The sequence below is a fragment of the Dendropsophus ebraccatus genome, unplaced genomic scaffold (genome assembly GCF_027789765.1).
Source record: "Dendropsophus ebraccatus isolate aDenEbr1 unplaced genomic scaffold, aDenEbr1.pat pat_scaffold_488_ctg1, whole genome shotgun sequence".
NCBI classification, from domain to species: domain Eukaryota; kingdom Metazoa; phylum Chordata; class Amphibia; order Anura; family Hylidae; genus Dendropsophus; species Dendropsophus ebraccatus.
Window position 1 is genome coordinate 65,001 of NW_027210090.1, and position 16,487 is coordinate 81,487.

The 16,487-nt window shown below is 50.9% G+C and overlaps 52 non-coding genes across 52 annotated transcripts; 25 read left to right on the top strand and 27 right to left on the bottom strand.

Annotated features, from left to right (window-relative positions):
* Nucleotides 1-619: 619 nt before the first annotated feature.
* Nucleotides 620-692, bottom strand: TRNAV-AAC (transfer RNA valine (anticodon AAC)). Its single transcript has one exon. It is a non-coding gene; the product is annotated as a tRNA-Val (tRNA).
* A 240-nt stretch (nucleotides 693-932) lies between these two features.
* Nucleotides 933-1,005, top strand: TRNAA-AGC (transfer RNA alanine (anticodon AGC)). Its single transcript has one exon. It is a non-coding gene; the product is annotated as a tRNA-Ala (tRNA).
* An 84-nt stretch (nucleotides 1,006-1,089) lies between these two features.
* TRNAY-GUA (transfer RNA tyrosine (anticodon GUA)) lies at nucleotides 1,090-1,175 on the top strand. Its single transcript is given in 2 exon segments — nucleotides 1,090-1,126; nucleotides 1,140-1,175. It is a non-coding gene; the product is annotated as a tRNA-Tyr (tRNA).
* Nucleotides 1,176-1,419: 244 nt separating this feature from the next.
* TRNAN-GUU (transfer RNA asparagine (anticodon GUU)) lies at nucleotides 1,420-1,494 on the bottom strand. Its single transcript has one exon. It is a non-coding gene; the product is annotated as a tRNA-Asn (tRNA).
* A 609-nt stretch (nucleotides 1,495-2,103) lies between these two features.
* Nucleotides 2,104-2,177, bottom strand: TRNAV-CAC (transfer RNA valine (anticodon CAC)). The gene has a single exon. It is a non-coding gene; the product is annotated as a tRNA-Val (tRNA).
* Nucleotides 2,178-2,297: 120 nt separating this feature from the next.
* Nucleotides 2,298-2,371, bottom strand: TRNAV-AAC (transfer RNA valine (anticodon AAC)). The gene has a single exon. It is a non-coding gene; the product is annotated as a tRNA-Val (tRNA).
* Nucleotides 2,372-2,612: 241 nt separating this feature from the next.
* On the top strand, nucleotides 2,613-2,685 carry TRNAA-AGC (transfer RNA alanine (anticodon AGC)). Its single transcript has one exon. It is a non-coding gene; the product is annotated as a tRNA-Ala (tRNA).
* Nucleotides 2,686-2,767: 82 nt separating this feature from the next.
* On the top strand, nucleotides 2,768-2,853 carry TRNAY-GUA (transfer RNA tyrosine (anticodon GUA)). The gene is given in 2 exon segments: nucleotides 2,768-2,804; nucleotides 2,818-2,853. It is a non-coding gene; the product is annotated as a tRNA-Tyr (tRNA).
* A 245-nt stretch (nucleotides 2,854-3,098) lies between these two features.
* On the bottom strand, nucleotides 3,099-3,172 carry TRNAN-GUU (transfer RNA asparagine (anticodon GUU)). The gene has a single exon. It is a non-coding gene; the product is annotated as a tRNA-Asn (tRNA).
* Nucleotides 3,173-3,774: 602 nt separating this feature from the next.
* TRNAV-CAC (transfer RNA valine (anticodon CAC)) lies at nucleotides 3,775-3,847 on the bottom strand. The gene has a single exon. It is a non-coding gene; the product is annotated as a tRNA-Val (tRNA).
* A 121-nt stretch (nucleotides 3,848-3,968) lies between these two features.
* On the bottom strand, nucleotides 3,969-4,041 carry TRNAV-AAC (transfer RNA valine (anticodon AAC)). The gene has a single exon. It is a non-coding gene; the product is annotated as a tRNA-Val (tRNA).
* A 245-nt stretch (nucleotides 4,042-4,286) lies between these two features.
* On the top strand, nucleotides 4,287-4,359 carry TRNAA-AGC (transfer RNA alanine (anticodon AGC)). The gene has a single exon. It is a non-coding gene; the product is annotated as a tRNA-Ala (tRNA).
* An 82-nt stretch (nucleotides 4,360-4,441) lies between these two features.
* Nucleotides 4,442-4,528, top strand: TRNAY-GUA (transfer RNA tyrosine (anticodon GUA)). The gene is given in 2 exon segments: nucleotides 4,442-4,478; nucleotides 4,493-4,528. It is a non-coding gene; the product is annotated as a tRNA-Tyr (tRNA).
* A 245-nt stretch (nucleotides 4,529-4,773) lies between these two features.
* On the bottom strand, nucleotides 4,774-4,847 carry TRNAN-GUU (transfer RNA asparagine (anticodon GUU)). The gene has a single exon. It is a non-coding gene; the product is annotated as a tRNA-Asn (tRNA).
* A 191-nt stretch (nucleotides 4,848-5,038) lies between these two features.
* TRNAM-CAU (transfer RNA methionine (anticodon CAU)) lies at nucleotides 5,039-5,110 on the top strand. The gene has a single exon. It is a non-coding gene; the product is annotated as a tRNA-Met (tRNA).
* Nucleotides 5,111-5,456: 346 nt separating this feature from the next.
* On the bottom strand, nucleotides 5,457-5,529 carry TRNAV-CAC (transfer RNA valine (anticodon CAC)). The gene has a single exon. It is a non-coding gene; the product is annotated as a tRNA-Val (tRNA).
* Nucleotides 5,530-5,650: 121 nt separating this feature from the next.
* On the bottom strand, nucleotides 5,651-5,723 carry TRNAV-AAC (transfer RNA valine (anticodon AAC)). The gene has a single exon. It is a non-coding gene; the product is annotated as a tRNA-Val (tRNA).
* A 240-nt stretch (nucleotides 5,724-5,963) lies between these two features.
* On the top strand, nucleotides 5,964-6,036 carry TRNAA-AGC (transfer RNA alanine (anticodon AGC)). The gene has a single exon. It is a non-coding gene; the product is annotated as a tRNA-Ala (tRNA).
* Nucleotides 6,037-6,118: 82 nt separating this feature from the next.
* Nucleotides 6,119-6,205, top strand: TRNAY-GUA (transfer RNA tyrosine (anticodon GUA)). The gene is given in 2 exon segments: nucleotides 6,119-6,155; nucleotides 6,170-6,205. It is a non-coding gene; the product is annotated as a tRNA-Tyr (tRNA).
* A 246-nt stretch (nucleotides 6,206-6,451) lies between these two features.
* Nucleotides 6,452-6,525, bottom strand: TRNAN-GUU (transfer RNA asparagine (anticodon GUU)). The gene has a single exon. It is a non-coding gene; the product is annotated as a tRNA-Asn (tRNA).
* Nucleotides 6,526-6,715: 190 nt separating this feature from the next.
* TRNAM-CAU (transfer RNA methionine (anticodon CAU)) lies at nucleotides 6,716-6,787 on the top strand. Its single transcript has one exon. It is a non-coding gene; the product is annotated as a tRNA-Met (tRNA).
* A 345-nt stretch (nucleotides 6,788-7,132) lies between these two features.
* TRNAV-CAC (transfer RNA valine (anticodon CAC)) lies at nucleotides 7,133-7,205 on the bottom strand. The gene has a single exon. It is a non-coding gene; the product is annotated as a tRNA-Val (tRNA).
* Nucleotides 7,206-7,326: 121 nt separating this feature from the next.
* TRNAV-AAC (transfer RNA valine (anticodon AAC)) lies at nucleotides 7,327-7,399 on the bottom strand. Its single transcript has one exon. It is a non-coding gene; the product is annotated as a tRNA-Val (tRNA).
* A 241-nt stretch (nucleotides 7,400-7,640) lies between these two features.
* TRNAA-AGC (transfer RNA alanine (anticodon AGC)) lies at nucleotides 7,641-7,713 on the top strand. The gene has a single exon. It is a non-coding gene; the product is annotated as a tRNA-Ala (tRNA).
* An 82-nt stretch (nucleotides 7,714-7,795) lies between these two features.
* Nucleotides 7,796-7,882, top strand: TRNAY-GUA (transfer RNA tyrosine (anticodon GUA)). Its single transcript is given in 2 exon segments — nucleotides 7,796-7,832; nucleotides 7,847-7,882. It is a non-coding gene; the product is annotated as a tRNA-Tyr (tRNA).
* Nucleotides 7,883-8,127: 245 nt separating this feature from the next.
* TRNAN-GUU (transfer RNA asparagine (anticodon GUU)) lies at nucleotides 8,128-8,201 on the bottom strand. The gene has a single exon. It is a non-coding gene; the product is annotated as a tRNA-Asn (tRNA).
* Nucleotides 8,202-8,392: 191 nt separating this feature from the next.
* TRNAM-CAU (transfer RNA methionine (anticodon CAU)) lies at nucleotides 8,393-8,464 on the top strand. The gene has a single exon. It is a non-coding gene; the product is annotated as a tRNA-Met (tRNA).
* A 344-nt stretch (nucleotides 8,465-8,808) lies between these two features.
* On the bottom strand, nucleotides 8,809-8,881 carry TRNAV-CAC (transfer RNA valine (anticodon CAC)). The gene has a single exon. It is a non-coding gene; the product is annotated as a tRNA-Val (tRNA).
* A 121-nt stretch (nucleotides 8,882-9,002) lies between these two features.
* Nucleotides 9,003-9,075, bottom strand: TRNAV-AAC (transfer RNA valine (anticodon AAC)). Its single transcript has one exon. It is a non-coding gene; the product is annotated as a tRNA-Val (tRNA).
* A 242-nt stretch (nucleotides 9,076-9,317) lies between these two features.
* Nucleotides 9,318-9,390, top strand: TRNAA-AGC (transfer RNA alanine (anticodon AGC)). Its single transcript has one exon. It is a non-coding gene; the product is annotated as a tRNA-Ala (tRNA).
* An 82-nt stretch (nucleotides 9,391-9,472) lies between these two features.
* On the top strand, nucleotides 9,473-9,559 carry TRNAY-GUA (transfer RNA tyrosine (anticodon GUA)). Its single transcript is given in 2 exon segments — nucleotides 9,473-9,509; nucleotides 9,524-9,559. It is a non-coding gene; the product is annotated as a tRNA-Tyr (tRNA).
* Nucleotides 9,560-9,804: 245 nt separating this feature from the next.
* Nucleotides 9,805-9,878, bottom strand: TRNAN-GUU (transfer RNA asparagine (anticodon GUU)). The gene has a single exon. It is a non-coding gene; the product is annotated as a tRNA-Asn (tRNA).
* A 191-nt stretch (nucleotides 9,879-10,069) lies between these two features.
* TRNAM-CAU (transfer RNA methionine (anticodon CAU)) lies at nucleotides 10,070-10,141 on the top strand. The gene has a single exon. It is a non-coding gene; the product is annotated as a tRNA-Met (tRNA).
* Nucleotides 10,142-10,564: 423 nt separating this feature from the next.
* TRNAV-AAC (transfer RNA valine (anticodon AAC)) lies at nucleotides 10,565-10,637 on the bottom strand. Its single transcript has one exon. It is a non-coding gene; the product is annotated as a tRNA-Val (tRNA).
* A 231-nt stretch (nucleotides 10,638-10,868) lies between these two features.
* TRNAA-AGC (transfer RNA alanine (anticodon AGC)) lies at nucleotides 10,869-10,941 on the top strand. Its single transcript has one exon. It is a non-coding gene; the product is annotated as a tRNA-Ala (tRNA).
* An 82-nt stretch (nucleotides 10,942-11,023) lies between these two features.
* Nucleotides 11,024-11,110, top strand: TRNAY-GUA (transfer RNA tyrosine (anticodon GUA)). The gene is given in 2 exon segments: nucleotides 11,024-11,060; nucleotides 11,075-11,110. It is a non-coding gene; the product is annotated as a tRNA-Tyr (tRNA).
* A 245-nt stretch (nucleotides 11,111-11,355) lies between these two features.
* Nucleotides 11,356-11,429, bottom strand: TRNAN-GUU (transfer RNA asparagine (anticodon GUU)). The gene has a single exon. It is a non-coding gene; the product is annotated as a tRNA-Asn (tRNA).
* Nucleotides 11,430-11,620: 191 nt separating this feature from the next.
* TRNAM-CAU (transfer RNA methionine (anticodon CAU)) lies at nucleotides 11,621-11,692 on the top strand. The gene has a single exon. It is a non-coding gene; the product is annotated as a tRNA-Met (tRNA).
* A 345-nt stretch (nucleotides 11,693-12,037) lies between these two features.
* On the bottom strand, nucleotides 12,038-12,110 carry TRNAV-CAC (transfer RNA valine (anticodon CAC)). The gene has a single exon. It is a non-coding gene; the product is annotated as a tRNA-Val (tRNA).
* Nucleotides 12,111-12,231: 121 nt separating this feature from the next.
* TRNAV-AAC (transfer RNA valine (anticodon AAC)) lies at nucleotides 12,232-12,304 on the bottom strand. The gene has a single exon. It is a non-coding gene; the product is annotated as a tRNA-Val (tRNA).
* Nucleotides 12,305-12,699: 395 nt separating this feature from the next.
* Nucleotides 12,700-12,785, top strand: TRNAY-GUA (transfer RNA tyrosine (anticodon GUA)). Its single transcript is given in 2 exon segments — nucleotides 12,700-12,735; nucleotides 12,750-12,785. It is a non-coding gene; the product is annotated as a tRNA-Tyr (tRNA).
* A 245-nt stretch (nucleotides 12,786-13,030) lies between these two features.
* Nucleotides 13,031-13,104, bottom strand: TRNAN-GUU (transfer RNA asparagine (anticodon GUU)). Its single transcript has one exon. It is a non-coding gene; the product is annotated as a tRNA-Asn (tRNA).
* A 191-nt stretch (nucleotides 13,105-13,295) lies between these two features.
* On the top strand, nucleotides 13,296-13,367 carry TRNAM-CAU (transfer RNA methionine (anticodon CAU)). The gene has a single exon. It is a non-coding gene; the product is annotated as a tRNA-Met (tRNA).
* A 345-nt stretch (nucleotides 13,368-13,712) lies between these two features.
* Nucleotides 13,713-13,785, bottom strand: TRNAV-CAC (transfer RNA valine (anticodon CAC)). The gene has a single exon. It is a non-coding gene; the product is annotated as a tRNA-Val (tRNA).
* Nucleotides 13,786-13,906: 121 nt separating this feature from the next.
* Nucleotides 13,907-13,979, bottom strand: TRNAV-AAC (transfer RNA valine (anticodon AAC)). Its single transcript has one exon. It is a non-coding gene; the product is annotated as a tRNA-Val (tRNA).
* Nucleotides 13,980-14,373: 394 nt separating this feature from the next.
* TRNAY-GUA (transfer RNA tyrosine (anticodon GUA)) lies at nucleotides 14,374-14,460 on the top strand. The gene is given in 2 exon segments: nucleotides 14,374-14,410; nucleotides 14,425-14,460. It is a non-coding gene; the product is annotated as a tRNA-Tyr (tRNA).
* Nucleotides 14,461-14,706: 246 nt separating this feature from the next.
* On the bottom strand, nucleotides 14,707-14,779 carry TRNAN-GUU (transfer RNA asparagine (anticodon GUU)). Its single transcript has one exon. It is a non-coding gene; the product is annotated as a tRNA-Asn (tRNA).
* A 190-nt stretch (nucleotides 14,780-14,969) lies between these two features.
* On the top strand, nucleotides 14,970-15,041 carry TRNAM-CAU (transfer RNA methionine (anticodon CAU)). The gene has a single exon. It is a non-coding gene; the product is annotated as a tRNA-Met (tRNA).
* Nucleotides 15,042-15,465: 424 nt separating this feature from the next.
* Nucleotides 15,466-15,538, bottom strand: TRNAV-AAC (transfer RNA valine (anticodon AAC)). The gene has a single exon. It is a non-coding gene; the product is annotated as a tRNA-Val (tRNA).
* A 231-nt stretch (nucleotides 15,539-15,769) lies between these two features.
* Nucleotides 15,770-15,842, top strand: TRNAA-AGC (transfer RNA alanine (anticodon AGC)). Its single transcript has one exon. It is a non-coding gene; the product is annotated as a tRNA-Ala (tRNA).
* An 82-nt stretch (nucleotides 15,843-15,924) lies between these two features.
* TRNAY-GUA (transfer RNA tyrosine (anticodon GUA)) lies at nucleotides 15,925-16,011 on the top strand. Its single transcript is given in 2 exon segments — nucleotides 15,925-15,961; nucleotides 15,976-16,011. It is a non-coding gene; the product is annotated as a tRNA-Tyr (tRNA).
* Nucleotides 16,012-16,256: 245 nt separating this feature from the next.
* TRNAN-GUU (transfer RNA asparagine (anticodon GUU)) lies at nucleotides 16,257-16,330 on the bottom strand. The gene has a single exon. It is a non-coding gene; the product is annotated as a tRNA-Asn (tRNA).
* Nucleotides 16,331-16,487: the final 157 nt, after the last annotated feature.

The following is a 16,487-nucleotide window of genomic DNA, read 5'->3' on the forward strand; positions in this document are numbered from 1 at the left end:
TGAGCAGCAGCAGAGTGGCGCAGCGGAAGCGTGCTGGGCCCATAACCCAGAGTCGATGGATCGAAACCATCCTCTGCTAAGAGCTCACTTTTACAAACCCCGCAAGTACAATTCCCCAGAAGTTTCTGCTTAAAATCTAGGAGAATGGGGGCCGATTCATCAGCCGCCTCTTGCTCGTTGCCAAACACCTGTCTTCAATATCTCCAACAAGACAAACTGGACAAGTATGTGGCTGTGTCTAAAAAGCCTTGTTGCAAGCAAATATCACCTGCTTGCGCAAAGAAGGTTTTGTGTTGCACTAGTGGGGTAGCCAAAATTTCTTCCAGAAGCACCATGCTTCTGCCCGGTTTCGAAGCCGGAATATTTCACGTTGTTGGTGCTTTTGGCTACGTAGTGGGGTAGCCAAAAGGCTGCAAAAGAACTGTGTTTTCTGCCGGTTTCGAAACCGGGGACCTTTCGCGTGTGAGGCGAACGTGATAACCGCTACACTACAGAAACCTGCCTGTTGAGACAGGCACCGCTATGGCGAGCCAGCCGCCAGTATTCAAACCGAGCGGAGGAAAACTGGGGCTTCGAAGTAAAAAGGTTTGTCCCTGGATCAAAAGGGTACCCAAACCAATGTTTCTGCCCGGTTTCGAACCGGGGACCTTTCGCGTGTTAGGCGAACGTGATGACCACTACACTACAGAAACTCGGCGGAGGCCAACGCAGCTTTCCTCGCGAGCGAACAACACAAGTTTGAAAAAAGGAAGGAAAGTACTTTTAAACTGGGGACCATCCCAGGCTGCCCCAAGTCCTGTCAGCTTCCCAATAGTTTCTTACTTGTGGCGATTGGGATGCACACTTAAAAAAAAAACAAAAAAAAAAAAAAAAAAACTGGTTATTTAAGTCACAGCGTGGTGGGATGATGGCCAAAGTGAACGGACGTGAGAGGGGGATTAGCTCAAATGGTAGAGCGCTCGCTTAGCATGCGAGAGGTAGCGGGATCGATGCCCGCATCCTCCATAACCTTTTGACTTTTTCAAATGCCTTTTCTCATGCACACTCTTTGACAAGCCTAGGAGGTAGGCGAGCAAAGGCCGGCCAAAGCCTTCGATAGCTCAGCTGGTAGAGCGGAGGACTGTAGTAAAAACATTAGCAATCTTAGGTCGCTGGTTCGATTCCGGCTCGATGGACCTTTTTCTTTGGGGGGAGGGAGGCGGGTGCATCCTTTCGTGTTGGACCTTTCGAGCAGCTGAAACACACATTCTGGCTGCGCTCTTCCTCTACTACCTTAAAACACCCTTTAAGAGAGCTGTGCTCCCAGTCTGAGGAATTTAAAACAGACACCACATCCAAGCTCTCAGTTGGGAGTGCAGCTCAGGCCTGCCAAAGGAGGGCCTTTCGCTGTGCCCTGAAAGCCAAAGAAAATTAGGCCATCGTCCCTGGGTGGACTCGAACCACCAACCTTTCGGTTAACAGCCGAACGCGCTAACCGATTGCGCCACAGAGGACACCGTTGCTGCACGCAAATTGCTCGAAGCCCCAGCCAGGTCACTGACCTTTGACTCAATAATATCGAAAAAGGAAAACAGCCTCAAGGGGGGGCCCTGGCCTTTAACAAATGGCTATACTTGCTGGCGACATGGTAGCCAGAGGCCACCTATTTCGGCTTCTCTTCCCCGCCTTCCTAACCTCCTGAGCAGCAGCAGAGTGGCGCAGCGGAAGCGGTGCTGGGCCCATAACCCAGAGGGTCGATGGATCGAAACATCCTCTGCTAAGAGCTCACTTTTACAAACCCCGCAAGTACAATTCCCCAGAAGTTTCTGCTTAAAATCTAGGAGAGTGGGGGCCGAGTTCATCAGCCGCCTCTTGCTCGTTGCCAACACCTGTCTTCAATATCTCCAACAAGACAAACTGGACAAGTATGTGGCTGTGTTCTAAAAAGCCTTGTTGCAAGCAAATATCACCTGCTTGCGCAAGAAGGTTTTGTGTTGCACTAGTGGGGTAGCCAAAAATTTCTTCCAGAAGCACCATGCTTCTGCCCGGTTTCGAAGCCGGAATATTTCACGTGTTGTGCTTTTGGCTACGTAGTGGGGTAGCCAAAAGGCTGCAAAAGAACTGTGTTTCTGCCCGGTTTCGAACCGGGGACCTTTCGCGTGTGAGGCGAAACGTGATAACCGCTACACTACAGAACCCTGCCTGTTGAGACAGGCACCGCTATGGCGAGCCAGCCGCCAGTATTCAACCGAGCGGAGGAAAAACTGGGGCTTCGAAGTAAAAAGGTTTGTCCCTGGATCAAAAGGGTACCCAAACAATGTTTTCTGCCCGGTTTCGAACCGGGGACCTTTCGCGTGTTAGGCGAACGTGATGACCACTACACTACAGAAACTCGGCGGAGGCCAACGCAGCTTTCCTCGCGAGCGAACAACACAAGTTTGAAAAAAGGAAGGAAAGTACTTTAAACTGGGGACCATCCCAGGCTGCCCCAAGTCCTGTCAGCTTCCCAATAGTTTCTTACTTGTGGCGATTGGGATGCACACTTAAAAAAACAAAACAAAAAAAAACAAAAAAAAAATGGTTATTTAAGTCACAGCGTGGTGGGATGATGGCCAAAGTGAACGGACGTGAGAGGGGGATTAGCTCAAATGGTAGAGCGCTCGCTTAGCATGCGAGAGGTAGCGGGATCGATGCCCGCATCCTCCATAACCTTTTGACTTTTTCAAATGCTTTTCTCATGGCCACTCTTTGACAAGCCTAGGAGGTAGGCGAGCAAAGGCCGGCCAAGCCTTCGATAGCTCAGCTGGTAGAGCGGAGGACTGTAGTAAAACATTAGCAATCCTTAGGTCGCTGGTTCGATTCCGGCTCGAAGGACCTTTTTCTTTGGGGGGAGGGAGGCGGGTGCATCCTTTCGTGTTGGACCTTTCGAGCAGCTGAAACACACATTCTGGCTGCGCTCTTCCTCTACTACCTTAAAACACCCTTTTAAGAGAGCTGTGCTCCCAGTCTGAGGAATTTAAAACAGACACCACATCCAAGCTCTCAGTTGGGAGTGCAGCTCAGGCCTGCCAAGGAGGGCCTTTCGCTGTGCCCTGAAAGCCAAAGAAAAATTAGGCCATCGTCCCTGGGTGGACTCGAACCACCAACCTTTCGGTTAACAGCCGAACGCGCTAACCGATTGCGCCACAGAGACACCGTTGCTGCACGCAATTGCTCGAAGCCCCAGCCAGGTCACATGACCTTTGACTCAATAATATCGAAAAAGGAAAACAGCCTCAAGGGGGGGCCCTGGCCTTTAACAAATGGCTATACTTGCTGGCGCATGGTAGCCAGAGGCACCTATTTCGGCTTCTCTTCCCCGCCTTCCTAACCTCCTGAGCAGCAGCAGAGTGGCGCAGCGGAAGCGTGCTGGGCCCATAACCCAGAGGTCGATGGATCGAAACCATCCTCTGCTAAGAGCTCACTTTTACAAACCCCGCAAGTACAATTCCCCAGAAGTTTCTGCTTAAAATCTAGGAGAGTGGGGGCCGATTCATCAGCCGCCTCTGCTCGTTGCCAACACCTGTCTTCATATCTCCAACAAGACAAAACTGGACAAGTATGTGGCTGTGTCTAAAAAGCCTTGTTGCAAGCAAATATCACCTGCTTGCGCAAAGAAGGTTTGTGTTGCACTAGTGGGGTAGCCAAAATTTCTTCCAGAAGCACCATGCTTCTGCCCGGTTTCGAAGCCGGAATATTTCACGTGTTGGTGCTTTTGGCTACGTAGTGGGGTAGCCAAAGGCTGCAAAAGAACTGTGTTTCTGCCCGGTTTCGAACCGGGGACCTTTCGCGTGTGAGGCGAACGTGATAACCGCTACACTACAGAACCCTGCCTGTTGAGACAGGCACCGCTATGGCGAGCCAGCCGCCAGTATTCAAACCGAGCGGAGGAAAACTGGGGCTTCGAAGTAAAAAGGTTTGTCCCTGGATCAAAAGGGTACCCAAACCAATGTTTCTGCCCGGTTTCGAACCGGGGACCTTTCGCGTGTTAGGCAAACGTGATGACCACTACACTACAGAAACTCGGCGGAGGCCAACGCAGCTTTCCTCGCGATGCGAACAACACAAGTTTTGAAAAAAGGAAGGAAAGTACTTTAAACTGGGGACCATCCCAGGCTGCCCCAAGTCCTGTCAGCTTCCCAATAGTTTCTTACTTGTGGCGATTGGGATGCACACTTAAAAAAACAAAACAAAAAAAAACAAAAAAAAAAATGGTTATTTAAGTCACAGCGTGGTGGGATGATGGCCAAAGTGAAACGGACGTGAGAGGGGGATTAGCTCAAATGGTAGAGCGCTCGCTTAGCATGCGAGAGGTAGCGGGATCGATGCCCGCATCCTCCATAAGCTTTTGACTTTTTCAAATGCCTTTTCTCATGCCACTCTTTGACAAGCCTAGGAGGTAGGCGAGCAAAGGCCGGCCAAGCCTTCGATAGCTCAGCTGGTAGAGCGGAGGACTGTAGTAAAAACATTAGCAATCCTTAGGTCGCTGGTTCGATTCCGGCTCGAAGGACCTTTTTCTTTGGGGGGAGGGAGGCGGGTGCATCCTTTCGTGTTGGACCTTTCGAGCAGCTGAAACACACATTCTGGCTGCGCTCTTCCTCTACTACCTTAAAACACCCTTTTAAGAGAGCTGTGCTCCCAGTCTGAGGAATTTAAAACAGACACCACATCCAAGCTCTCAGTTGGGAGTGCAGCTCAGGCCTGCCAAAGGAGGGCCTTTCGCTGTGCCCTGAAAGCCAAAGAAAATTAGGCCATCGTCCCTGGGTGGACTCGAACCACCAACCTTTCGGTTAACAGCCGAACGCGCTAACCGATTGCGCCACAGAGACACCGTTGCTGCACGCAATTGCTCGAAGCCCCAGCCAGGTCACATGACCTTTGACTCAATAATATCGAAAAAGGAAAACAGCCTCAAGGGGGGGCCCTGGCCTTTAACAAATGGCTATACTTGCTGGCGCATGGTAGCCAGAGGCCACCTATTTCGGCTTCTCTTCCCCGCCTTCCTAACCTCCTGAGCAGCAGCAGAGTGGCGCAGCGGAAGCGTGCTGGGCCCATAACCCAGAGGTCGATGGATCGAAACCATCCTCTGCTAAGAGCTCACTTTTACAAACCCCGCAAGTACAATTCCCCAGAAGTTTCTGCTTAAAATCTAGGAGAGTGGGGGCCGATTCATCAGCCGCCTCTTGCTCGTTGCCAAACACCTGTCTTCAATATCTCCAACAAGACAAACTGGACAAGTATGTGGCTGTGTCTAAAAAGCCTTGTTGCAAGCAAATATCACCTGCTTGCGCAAAGAAGGTTTTGTGTTGCACTAGTGGGGTAGCCAAAAATTTCTTCCAGAAGCACCATGCTTCTGCCCGGTTATCGAAGCCGGAATATTTCACGTGTTGGTGCTTTTGGCTACGTAGTGGGGTAGCCAAAAGGCTGCAAAAGAACTGTGTTTCTGCCCGGTTTCGAACCGGGGACCTTTCGCGTGTGAGGCGAACGTGATAACCGCTACACTACAGAACCCTGCCTGTTGAGACAGGCACCGCTATGGCGAGCCAGCCGCCAGTATTCAAACCGAGCGGAGGAAAACTGGGGCTTCGAAGTAAAAAGGTTTGTCCCTGGATCAAAAGGGTACCCAAACCAATGTTTCTGCCCGGTTTCGAACCGGGGACCTTTCGCGTGTTAGGCAAACGTGATGACCACTACACTACAGAAACTCGGCGGAGGCCAACGCAGCTTTCCTCGCGAGCGAACAACACAAGTTTGAAAAAAGGAAGGAAAGTACTTTAAACTGGGGACCATCCCAGGCTGCCCAAGTCCTGTCAGCTTCCCAATAGTTTCTTACTTGTGGCGATTGGGATGCACACTTAAAAAAACAAAACAAAAAAAAACAAAAAAAAACTGGTTATTTAAGTCACAGCGTGGTGGGATGATGGCCAAAGTGAACGGACGTGAGAGGGGGATTAGCTCAAATGGTAGAGCGCTCGCTTAGCATGCGAGAGGTAGCGGGATCGATGCCCGCATCCTCCATAACCTTTTGACTTTTTCAAATGCCTTTTCTCATGCCACTCTTTGACAAGCCTAGGAGGTAGGCGAGCAAAGGCCGGCCAAGCCTTCGATAGCTCAGCTGGTAGAGCGGAGGACTGTAGTAAAAACATTAGCAATCCTTAGGTCGCTGGTTCGATTCCGGCTCGAAGGACCTTTTTCTTTGGGGGGAGGGAAGGCGGGTGCATCCTTTCGTGTTGGACCTTTCGAGCAGCTGAAACACACATTCTGGCTGCGCTCTTCCTCTACTACCTTAAAACACCCTTTTAAGAGAGCTGTGCTCCCAGTCTGAGGAATTTAAAACAGACACCACATCCAAGCTCTCAGTTGGGAGTGCAGCTCAGGCCTGCCAAAGGAGGGCCTTTCGCTGTGCCCTGAAAGCCAAAGAAAATTAGGCCATCGTCCCTGGGTGGACTCGAACCACCAACCTTTCGGTTAACAGCCGAACGCGCTAACCGATTGCGCCACAGAGACACCGTTGCTGCACGCAATTGCTCGAAGCCCCAGCCAGGTCACATGACCTTTGACTCAATAATATCGAAAAAGGAAAACAGCCTCAAGGGGGGGCCCTGGCCTTAACAAATGGCTATACTTGCTGGCGCATGGTAGCCAGAGGCCACCTATTTCGGCTTCTCTTCCCCGCCTTCCTAACCTCCTGAGCAGCAGCAGAGTGGCGCAGCGGAAGCGTGCTGGGCCCATAACCCAGAGGTCGATGGATCGAAACCATCCTCTGCTAAGAGCTCACTTTTACAAACCCCGCAAGTACAATTCCCCAGAAGTTTCTGCTTAAAATCTAGGAGAGTGGGGGCCGATTCATCAGCCGCCTCTTGCTCGTTGCAAACACCTGTCTTCAATATCTCCAACAAGACAAACTGGACAAGTATGTGGCTGTGTCTAAAAAGCCTTGTTGCAAGCAAATATCACCTGCTTGCGCAAAGAAGGTTTTGTGTTGCACTAGTGGGGTAGCCAAAAATTTCTTCCAGAAGCACCATGCTTCTGCCCGGTTTCGAAGCCGGAATATTTCACGTGTTGGTGCTTTTGGCTACGTAGTGGGGTAGCCAAAAGGCTGCAAAAAGAACTGTGTTTCTGCCCGGTTTCGAACCGGGGACCTTTCGCGTGTGAGGCGAACGTGATAACCGCTACACTACAGAAACCTGCCTGTTGAGACAGGCACCGCTATGGCGAGCCAGCCGCCAGTATTCAAACCGAGCGGAGGAAAACTGGGGCTTCGAAGTAAAAAGGTTTGTCCCTGGATCAAAAGGGTACCCAAACCAATGTTTCTGCCCGGTTCGAAACCGGGGACCTTTCGCGTGTTAGGCGAACGTGATGACCACTACACTACAGAAACTCGGCGGAGGCCAACGCAGCTTTCCTCGCGAGCGAACAACACAAGTTTGAAAAAAGGAAGGAAAGTACTTTAAACTGGGGACCATCCCAGGCTGCCCCAAGTCCTGTCAGCTTCCCAATAGTTTCTTACTTGTGGCGATTGGGATGCACACTTAAAAAAAAAAAACAAAAAAAAACAAAAAAAAACTGGTTATTTAAGTCACAGCGTGGTGGGATGATGGCCAAAGTGAACGGACGTGAGAGGGGGATTAGCTCAAATGGTAGAGCGCTCGCTTAGCATGCGAGAGGTAGCGGGATCGATGCCCGCATCCTCCATAACCTTTTGACTTTTTCAAATGCCTTTTCTCATGCCACTCTTTGACAAGCCTAGGAGGTAGGCGAGCAAAGGCCGGCCAAGCCTTCGATAGCTCAGCTGGTAGAGCGGAGGACTGTAGTAAAAACATTAGCAATCCTTAGGTCGCTGGTTCGATTCCGGCTCGAAGGACCTTTTTCTTTGGGGGGAGGGAGGCGGGTGCATCCTTTCGTGTTGGACCTTTCGAGCAGCTGAAACACACATTCTGGCTGCGCTCTTCCTCTACTACCTTAAAACACCCTTTTAAGAGAGCTGTGCTCCCAGTCTGAGGAATTTAAAACAGACACCACATCCAAGCTCTCAGTTGGGAGTGCAGCTCAGGCCTGCCAAAGGAGGGCCTTTCGCTGTGCCCTGAAAGCCAAAGAAAATTAGGCCATCGTCCCTGGGTGGACTCGAACCACCAACCTTTCGGTTAACAGCCGAACGCGCTAACCGATTGCGCCACAGAGACACCGTTGCTGCACGCAATTGCTCGAAGCCCCAGCCAGGTCACATGACCTTTGACTCAATAATATCGAAAAAGGAAAACAGCCTCAAGGGGGGGCCCTGGCCTTTAACAAATGGCTATACTTGCTGGCGCATGGTAGCCAGAGGCCACCTATTTCGGCTTCTCTTCCCCGCCTTCCTAACCTCCTGAGCAGCAGCAGAGTGGCGCAGCGGAAGCGTGCTGGGCCCATAACCCAGAGGTCGATGGATCGAAACCATCCTCTGCTAAGAGCTCACTTTTACAAACCCCGCAAGTACAATTCCCCAGAAGTTTCTGCTTAAAATCTAGGAGAGTGGGGGCCGATTCATCAGCCGCCTCTTGCTCGTTGCCAAACACCTGTCTTCAATATCTCCAACAAGACAAACTGGACAAGTATGTGGCTGTGTCTAAAAAGCCTTGTTGCAAGCAAATATCACCTGCTTGCGCAAAGAAGGTTTTGTGTTGCACTAGTGGGGTAGCCAAAAATTTCTTCCAGAAGCACCATGCTTCTGCCCGGTTTCGAAGCCGGAATATTTCACGTGTTGGTGCTTTTGGCTACGTAGTGGGGTAGCCAAAAGGCTGCAAAGAACTGTGTTTCTGCCCGGTTTCGAACCGGGGACCTTTCGCGTGTGAGGCGAACGTGATAACCGCTACACTACAGAACCCTGCCTGTTGAGACAGGCACCGCTATGGCGAGCCAGCCGCCAGTATTCAAACCGAGCGGAGGAAAACTGGGGCTTCGAAGTAAAAAGGTTTGTCCCTGGATCAAAAGGGTACCCAAACCAATGTTTCTGCCCGGTTTCGAACCGGGGACCTTTCGCGTGTTAGGCGAACGTGATGACCACTACACTACAGAAACTCGGCGGAGGCCAACGCAGCTTTCCTCGCGAGCGAACAACACAAGTTTGAAAAAAGGAAGGAAAGTACTTTAAACTGGGGACCATCCCAGGCTGCCCCAAGTCCTGTCAGCTTCCCAATAGTTTCTTACTTGTGGCGATTGGGATGCACACTTAAAAAAACAAAACAAAAAAAAAACAAAAAAAAACTGGTTATTTAAGTCACAGCGTGGTGGGATGATGGCCAAAGTGAACGGACGTGAGAGGGGGATTAGCTCAAATGGTAGAGCGCTCGCTTAGCATGCGAGAGGTAGCGGGATCGATGCCCGCATCCTCCATAACCTTTTGACTTTTTCAAATGCCTTTTCTCATGCCACTCTTTGACAAGCCTAGGAGGTAGGCGAGCAAAGGCCGGCCAAGCCTTCGATAGCTCAGCTGGTAGAGCGGAGGACTGTAGTAAAAACATTAGCAATCCTTAGGTCGCTGGTTCGATTCCGGCTCGAAGGACCTTTTTCTTTGGGGGGAGGGAGGCGGGTGCATCCTTTCGTGTTGGACCTTTCGAGCAGCTGAAACACACATTCTGGCTGCGCTCTTCCTCTACTACCTTAAAACACCCTTTTAAGAGAGCTGTGCTCCCAGTCTGAGGAATTTAAAACAGACACCACATCCAAGCTCTCAGTTGGGAGTGCAGCTCAGGCCTGCCAAAGGAGGGCCTTTCGCTGTGCCCTGAAAGCCAAAGAAAATTAGGCCATCGTCCCTGGGTGGACTCGAACCACCAACCTTTCGGTTAACAGCCGAACGCGCTAACCGATTGCGCCACAGAGACACCGTTGCTGCACGCAATTGCTCGAAGCCCCAGCCAGGTCACATGACCTTTGACTCAATAATATCGAAAAAGGAAAACAGCCTCAAGGGGGGGCCCTGGCCTTTAACAAATGGCTATACTTGCTGGCGCATGGTAGCCAGAGGCCACCTATTTCGGCTTCTCTTCCCCGCCTTCCTAACCTCCTGAGCAGCAGCAGAGTGGCGCAGCGGAAGCGTGCTGGGCCCATAACCCAGAGGTCGATGGATCGAAACCATCCTCTGCTAAGAGCTCACTTTTACAAACCCCGCAAATACAATTCCCCAGAAGTTTCTGCTTAAAATCTAGGAGAGTGGGGGCCGATTCATCAGCCGCCTCTTGCTCGTTGCCAAACACCTGTCTTCAATATCTCCAACAAGACAAACTGGACAAGTATGTGGCTGTGTCTAAAAAGCCTTGTTGCAAGCAAATATCACCTGCTTGCGCAAAGAAGGTTTTGTGTTGCACTAGTGGGGTAGCCAAAAATTTCTTCCAGAAGCACCATGCTTCTGCCCGGTTTCGAAGCCGGAATATTTCACGTGTTGGTGCTTTTGGCTACGTAGTGGGGTAGCCAAAAGGCTGCAAAAGAACTGTATTCAAACCGAGCGGAGGAAAACTGGGGCTTCGAAGTAAAAAGGTTTGTCCCTGGATCAAAAGGGTACCCAAACCAATGTTTCTGCCCGGTTTCGAACCGGGGACCTTTCGCGTGTTAGGCGAACGTGATGACCACTACACTACAGAAACTCGGCGGAGGCCAATGCAGCTTTCCTCGCGAGCGAACAACACAAGTTTGAAAAAAGGAAGGAAAGTACTTTAAACTGGGGACCATCCCAGGCTGCCCCAAGTCCTGTCAGCTTCCCAATAGTTTCTTACTTGTGGCGATTGGGATGCACACTTAAAAAAACAAAACAAAAAAAAACTGGTTATTTAAGTCACAGCGTGGTGGGATGATGGCCAAAGTGAACGGACGTGAGAGGGGGATTAGCTCAAATGGTAGAGCGCTCGCTTAGCATGCGAGAGATAGCGGGATCGATGCCCGCATCCTCCATAACCTTTTGACTTTTTCAAATGCCTTTTCTCATGCCACTCTTTGACAAGCCTAGGAGGTAGGCGAGCAAAGGCCGGCCAAGCCTTCGATAGCTCAGCTGGTAGAGCGGAGGACTGTAGTAAAAACATTAGTAATCCTTAGGTCGCTGGTTCGATTCCGGCTCGAAGGACCTTTTTCTTTGGGGGGAGGGAGGCGGGTGCATCCTTTCGTGTTGGACCTTTCGAGCAGCTGAAACACACATTCTGGCTGCGCTCTTCCTCTACTACCTTAAAACACCCTTTTAAGAGAGCTGTGCTCCAAGTCTGAGGAATTTAAAACAGACACCACATCCAAGCTCTCAGTTGGGAGTGCAGCTCAGGCCTGCCAAAGGAGGGCCTTTCGCTGTGCCCTGAAAGCCAAAGAAAATTAGGCCATCGTCCCTGGGTGGACTCGAACCACCAACCTTTCGGTTAACAGCCGAACGCGCTAACCGATGGCGCCACAGAGACACCGTTGCTGCACGCAATTGCTCGAAGCCCCAGCCAGGTCACATGACCTTTGACTCAATAATATCGAAAAAGGAAAACAGCCTCAAGGGGGGGCCCTGGCCTTTAACAAATGGCTATACTTGCTGGCGCATGGTAGCCAGAGGCCACCTATTTCGGCTTCTCTTCCCCGCCTTCCTAACCTCCTGAGCAGCAGCAGAGTGGCGCAGCGGAAGCGTGCTGGGCCCATAACCCAGAGGTCGATGGATCGAAACCATCCTCTGCTAAGAGCTCACTTTTACAAACCCCGCAAGTACAATTCCCCAGAAGTTTCTGCTTAAAATCTAGGAGAGTGGGGGCCGATTCATCAGCCGCCTCTTGCTCGTTGCCAAACACCTGTCTTCAATATCTCCAACAAGACAAACTGGACAAGTATGTGGCTGTGTCTAAAAAGCCTTGTTGCAAGCAAATATCACCTGCTTGAGCAAAGAAGGTTTTGTGTTGCACTAGTGGGGTAGCCAAAAATTTCTTCCAGAAGCACCATGCTTCTGCCCGGTTTCGAAGCCGGAATATTTCACGTGTTGGTGCTTTTGGCTACGTAGTGGGGTAGCCAAAAGGCTGCAAAAGAACTGTGTTTCTGCCCGGTTTCGAACCGGGGACCTTTCGCGTGTGAGGCGAACGTGATAACCGCTACACTACAGAAACCTGCCTGTTGAGACGGGCACCGCTATGGCGAGCCAGCCGCCAGTATTCAAACCGAGCGGAGGAAAACTGGGGCTTCGAAGTAAAAAGGTTTGTCCCTGGATCAAAAGGGTACCCAAACCAATGTTTCTGCCCGGTTTCGAACCGGGGACCTTTCGCGTGTTAGGCGAACGTGATGACCACTACACTACAGAAACTCGGCGGAGGCCAACGCAGCTTTCCTCGCGAGCGAACAACACAAGTTTGAAAAAAGGAAGGAAAGTACTTTAAACTGGGGACCATCCCAGGCTGCCCCAAGTCCTGTCAGCTTCCCAATAGTTTCTTACTTGTGGCGATTGGGATGCACACTTAAAAAAACAAAACAAAAAAAAACAAAAAAAACTGGTTATTTAAGTCACAGCGTGGTGGGATGATGGCCAAAGTGAACGGACGTGAGAGGGGGATTAGCTCAAATGGTAGAGCGCTCGCTTAGCATGCGAGAGGTAGCTGGATCGATGCCCGCATCCTCCATAACCTTTTGACTTTTTCAAATGCCTTTTCTCATGCCACTCTTTGACAAGCCTAGGAGGTAGGCGAGCAAAGGCCGGCCAAGCCTTGATAGCTCAGCTGGTAGAGCGGAGGACTGTAGTAAAAACATTAGCAATCCTTAGGTCGCTGGTTCGATTCCGGCTCGAAGGACCTTTTTCTTTGGGGGGAGGGAGGCGGGTGCATCCTTTCGTGTTGGACCTTTCGAGCAGCTGAAACACACATTCTGGCTGCGCTCTTCCTCTACTACCTTAAAACACCCTTTTAAGAGAGCTGTGCTCCCAGTCTGAGGAATTTAAAACAGACACCACATCCAAGCTCTCAGTTGGGAGTGCAGCTCAGGCCTGCCAAAGGAGGGCCTTTCGCTGTGCCCTGAAAGCCAAAGAAAATTTGGCCATCGTCCCTGGGTGGACTCGAACCACCAACCTTTCGGTTAACAGCCGAACGCGCTAACCGATTGCGCCACAGAGACACCGTTGCTGCACGCAATTGCTCGAAGCCCCAGCCAGGTCACATGACCTTTGACTCAATAATATCGAAAAAGGAAAACAGCCTCAAGGGGGGGCCCTGGCCTTTAACAAATGGCTATACTTGCTGGCGCATGGTAGCCAGAGGCCACCTATTTCGGCTTCTCTTCCCCGCCTTCCTAACCTCCTGAGCAGCAGCAGAGTGGCGCAGCGGAAGCGTGCTGGGCCCATAACCCAGAGGTCGATGGATCGAAACCATCCTCTGCTAAGAGCTCACTTTTACAAACCCCGCAAGTACAATTCCCCAGAAGTTTCTGCTTAAAATCTAGGAGAGTGGGGGCCGATTCATCAGCCGCCTCTTGCTCGTTGCCAAACACCTGTCTTCAATATCTCCAACAAGACAAACTGGACAAGTATGTGGCTGTGTCTAAAAAGCCTTGTTGCAAGCAAATATCACCTGCTTGCGCAAAGAAGGTTTTGTGTTGCACTAGTGGGGTAGCCAAAAATTTTTTCCAGAAGCACCATGCTTCTGCCCGGTTTCGAAGCCGGAATATTTCACGTGTTGGTGCTTTTGGCTACGTAGTGGGGTAGCCAAAAGGCTGCAAAAGAACTGTGTTTCTGCCCGGTTTCGAACCGGGGACCTTTCGCGTGTGAGGCGAACGTGATAACCGCTACACTACAGAAACCTGCCTGTTGAGACAGGCACCGCTATGGCGAGCCAGCCGCCAGTATTCAAACCGAGCGGAGGAAAACTAGGGCTTCGAAGTAAAAAGGTTTGTCCCTGGATCAAAAGGGTACCCAAACCAATGTTTCTGCCCGGTTTCGAACCGGGGACCTTTCGCGTGTTAGGCGAACGTGATGACCACTACACTACAGAAACTCGGCGGAGGCCAACGCAGCTTTCCTCGCGAGCGAACAACACAAGTTTGAAAAAAGGAAGGAAAGTACTTTAAACTGGGGACCATCCCAGGCTGCCCCAAGTCCTGTCAGCTTCCCAATAGTTTCTTAGTTGTGGCGATTGGGATGCACACTTAAAAAAACAAAACAAAAAAAAACAAAAAAAAACTGGTTATTTAAGTCACAGCGTGTGGGATGATGGCCAAAGTGAACGGACGTGAGAGGGGATTAGCTCAAATGGTAGAGCGCTCGCTTAGCATGCGAGAGGTAGCGGGATCGATGCCCGCATCCTCCATAACCTTTTGACTTTTTCAAATGCCTTTTCTCATGCCACTCTTTGACAAGCCTAGGAGGTAGGCGAGCAAAGGCCGGCCAAGCCTTCGATAGCTCAGCTGGTAGAGCGGAGGACTGTAGTAAAAACATTAGCAATCCTTAGGTCGCTGGTTCGATTCCGGCTCGAAGGACCTTTTTCTTTGGGGGGAGGGAGGCGGGTGCATCCTTTCGTGTTGGACCCTTTCGAGCAGCTGAAACACACATTCTGGCTGCGCTCTTCCTCTACTACCTTAAAACACCCTTTTAAGAGAGCTGTGCTCCCAGTCTGAGGAATTTAAAACAGACACCACATCCAAGCTCTCAGTTGGGAGTGCAGCTCAGGCCTGCCAAAGGAGGGCCTTTCGCTGTGCCCTGAAAGCCAAAGAAAATTAGGCCATCGTCCCTGGGTGGACTCGAACACCAACCTTTCGGTTAACAGCCGAACGCGCTAACCGATTGCGCCACAGAGACACCATTGCTGCACGCAATTGCTCGAAGCCCCAGCCAGGTCACATGACCTTTGACTCAATAATATCGAAAAAGGAAAACAGCCTCAAGGGGGGCCCTGGCCTTTAACAAATGGCTATACTTGCTGGCGCATGGTAGCCAGAGGCCACCTATTTCGGCTTCTCTTCCCCGCCTTCCTAACCTCCTGAGCAGCAGCAGAGTGGCGCAGCGGAAGCGTGCTGGGCCCATAACCCAGAGGTCGATGGATCGAAACCATCCTCTGCTAAGAGCTCACTTTTACAAACCCCGCAAGTACAATTCCCCAGAAGTTTCTGCTTAAAATCTAGGAGAGTGGGGGCCGATTCATCAGCCGCCTCTTGCTCGTTGCCAAACAACCTGTCTTCAATATCTCCAACAAGACAAACTGGACAAGTATGTGGCTGTGTCTAAAAAGCCTTGTTGCAAGCAAATATCACCTGCTTGCGCAAAGAAGGTTTTGTGTTGCACTAGTGGGGTAGCCAAAAATTTCTTCCAGAAGCACCATGCTTCTGCCCGGTTTCGAAGCCGGAATATTTCACGTGTTGGTGCTTTTGGCTACGTAGTGGGGTAGCCAAAAGGCTGCAAAAGAACTGTATTCAAACCGAGCGGAGGAAAACTGGGGCTTCAAAGTAAAAAGGTTTGTCCCTGGATCAAAAGGGTACCCAAACCAATGTTTCTGCCCGGTTTCGAACTGGGGACCTTTCGCGTGTTAGGCGAACGTGATGACCACTACACTACAGAAACTCGGCGGAGGCCAACGCAGCTTTCCTCGCGAGCGAACAACACAAGTTTGAAAAAAGGAAGGAAAGTACTTTAAACTGGGGACCATCCCAGGCTGCCCCAAGTCCTGTCAGCTTCCCAATAGTTTCTTACTTGTGGCGATTGGGATGCACACTTAAAAAAACAAAACAAAAAAAAACTGGTTATTTAAGTCACAGCGTGGTGGGATGATGGCCAAAGTGAACGGACGTGAGAGGGGGATTAGCTCAAATGGTAGAGCGCTCGCTTAGCATGCGAGAGGTAGCGGGATCGATGCCCGCATCCTCCATAACCTTTTGACTTTTTCAAATGCCTTTTCTCATGCCACTCTTTGACAAGCCTAGGAGGTAGGCGAGCAAAGGCCGGCCAAGCCTTCGATAGCTCAGCTGGTAGAGCGGAGGACTGTAGTAAAAACATTAGTAATCCTTAGGTCGCTGGTTCGATTCCGGCTCGAAGGACCTTTTTCTTTGGGGGGAGGGAGGCGGGTGCATCCTTTCGTGTTGGACCTTTCGAGCAGCTGAAACACACATTCTGGCTGCGCTCTTCCTCTACTACCTTAAAACACCCTTTTAAGAGAGCTGTGCTCCCAGTCTGAGGAATTTAAAACAGACACCACATCCAAGCTCTCAGTTGGGAGTGCAGCTCAGGCCTGCCAAAGGAGGGCCTTTCGCTGTGCCCTGAAAGCCAAAGAAAATTAGGCCATCGTCCCTGGGTGGACTCGAACCACCAACCTTTCGGTTAACAGCCGAACGCGCTAACCGATGGCGCCACAGAGACACCGTTGCTGCACGCAATTGCTCGAAGCCCCAGCCAGGTCACATGACCTTTGACTCAATAATATCGAAAAGGAAAACAGCCTCAAGGGGGGGCCCTGGCCTTTAACAAATGGCTATACTTGCTGGCGCATGGTAGCCAGAGGCCACCTATTTCGGCT